Source organism: Mastomys coucha, unplaced genomic scaffold (assembly GCF_008632895.1).
Source record: "Mastomys coucha isolate ucsf_1 unplaced genomic scaffold, UCSF_Mcou_1 pScaffold7, whole genome shotgun sequence".
NCBI classification, from domain to species: domain Eukaryota; kingdom Metazoa; phylum Chordata; class Mammalia; order Rodentia; family Muridae; genus Mastomys; species Mastomys coucha.
The window spans coordinates 31,476,287-31,478,807 of NW_022196913.1; positions in this window are offsets into that span (position 1 = coordinate 31,476,287).

Consider the following 2,521-nt stretch of genomic DNA (forward strand, 5'->3'; position numbering starts at 1 on the left):
CTTACGCTTGCCCCCTGCCATCTGGTTATCTCTAGTGCTACTTGCCCTTGCTAAATCTGACTGAAGTCTGTCCTTCCTGTGATCCTGGTTGTATCAGAACTCCTCAGAGAGAGGCAGTCTTTGTGACCGTGTAATTCTGGGATCCTGTGACTCTGAGCTTGTTAGAGCACCTGGGAGTGCAGCAGCTTCCTCTGGGTGTTGTGGGACAGGCTGTAGAGCTTGCACCCAAGGTCCACTCAGGACACCAGTTCAGAGAGACCGAAAGGAACCTGAGCCACTCTGCTGGCAGAGTTCCTGTGTCCCCTGGTCCCACAGGTCCCAGTTACTCCCGGTGTTGGGACAGATGTTTGGTCCTCCTTACCTCTGATACTGAGGGTGTCAGAGCGCCTGGGAGCGGAGCTTCCTCTGGGTGTTGTGGGACTGGCTGCAGAGCTTGCACCCAAGGTCTGCTCAGGACCCACAATTTTCATGTGAAGTGATAAACAGTACAAATAATGTGGAACTTTATTATGCCCAAATGCCATTAAACTTTTAAACAATGAAAAAACTATTAGGTATTAAACATGTGTCTATCTCTTGTCTCTTTGCTTTTCTCCTCAAATTTATTTTAGGTGCTTCCCATATCTTTTCTTTACTCTAGATCTAGTAAGGTTTATTTGGTCTAGTTACAAACTTGTTTCAGTCAAATTATTTAATACATTCTTCTTATCTTCCTGTGGCCCAAACCACACATCAAAAAGACAGAAATGGTCAGTCTCTAAAACATTTCTTTTCACTTTTCTACCACTGGATATACATTCATTTAATGTTCTTAAGATAGGATGCTAGATTAGTAGAAATGGAAAAGTGTCCCACTACCAATTTGCTTATTCAACTCAATCATATATTACTGACAAGATTAAGATTGAATAGGGAATCTTTAAGCTGTAAAATCGAGGGTATTCTACCACTACTGAGCCCTTCCAGTAATCTCAACAACTTTGTTTCCTTTCCTATTCACAGAGATTCATAATAGATCAGAAAGTAAGATATGAATTATGCTGTAACTTACTATAACTAAGTCTGGAAGAATGAGCACAAATTAGTCTATGTCTATACTAGCCACAAGTTGAAATATAGCTCAGTTCTCGTTAAAGTTGTTTTCATTTTTTTCTAAGCATTCCTCTATGCTCATGTTTAGAACTTGAATATATACACATCCTTGTTTTCTTTAATACCATTAGAACTGTGATGAATTATTAAAGACTCTACAAAGAAGAACAAGACAGTGGGAGGAGGTATTTTTATTACAGTTACCCTGGAGGTCTTACCTAGGATATTAGTTCATGTTTTCCTCTTCAACCAACTCTTCCACATGGTCCCAGCATAATGAACCACTTTAAACTATAAATTTAATTGTACAATTTTACCTCTAAATGTGATTTTCTCAAGTATTGTGCCATGGCAATGGAAAGCTGACTAATAATGTTTTATTTGTTTTTTTTCCTCAAATCTAACTTTTTTTTTAATCTAAGTCTTACTATCAGGAGCTGATCAGCCAACCACTAATACAAATAATTATGTTCCATAAATACTTTAAAAATATTACTCCTTAGAATGATCAACAGAACCATTCTAATATGTTGATAGATGAGACAAACTAGGTAGACTTCTGACCTGACATCCATTTGAAAATTACATTGTGAAGCTTACCTACTCCAATGTGCAAAATGGTTTTCTGAATGTACAGCTCAAAATCACTCATTTTACTTAATTGTACAAAGAAAAACAGAAATGGTAAAAAAAAAATCAAATAAAGTATTGTGAAACCTTTCTGGAATCTTTTCATAAAGTTTCATTCAGAAAGCACAAATGGTTTAACAATTCTTTTTGAATGTAATTCATGGTCAGGCTAAGAATGTAAAAATTATATCTTAATCTTGCCAGGTTAAGTAAATTATGCTTCATCTACAATAAACAATAACTATTGATTTTCCAAAGTTATAGGTAACTTCAGGGAGAGCAGTTACTGGCCATTTAACTATCATGTAATTCCTAGTATGTGTGTCCAGTTATTCAGTCTTTTGGCAAGTGTTGGCCCTATACTGATAAACAAGCAAAACAAACATACCTGACCTCATTGTATGTAATTTCTTACTGGAAAAGACACATAACACAAAAAACACACCAGAACACTGTAAAGCAGATAAGCATATTCTTGGCGAGTGTAACCTCTAAGCAAACCTCATTTTCTTTCATCAGACTACTGTGTGTTCTCTTGAATCACAGATCAAGCTTTCTCTCTGTCCATTAGGATTTATGTCGCTTCTACATGATTTCAAAATGTCTCCTTGTAGCACCAGCTAAGCTTTAAGAGTGTAATTTATGTTGATCATTTCAAGTTGATAAACTAGAGTGTTTCAAATATACAAAGTTTTCAGTTGAACTAAAAGACTTATGAATAATTGTTCTGAAAATTCCTGAAATTGTAGTATATATTGAATATAATTATTCAAAACCTGTTCTATGGGATAGAAAATAA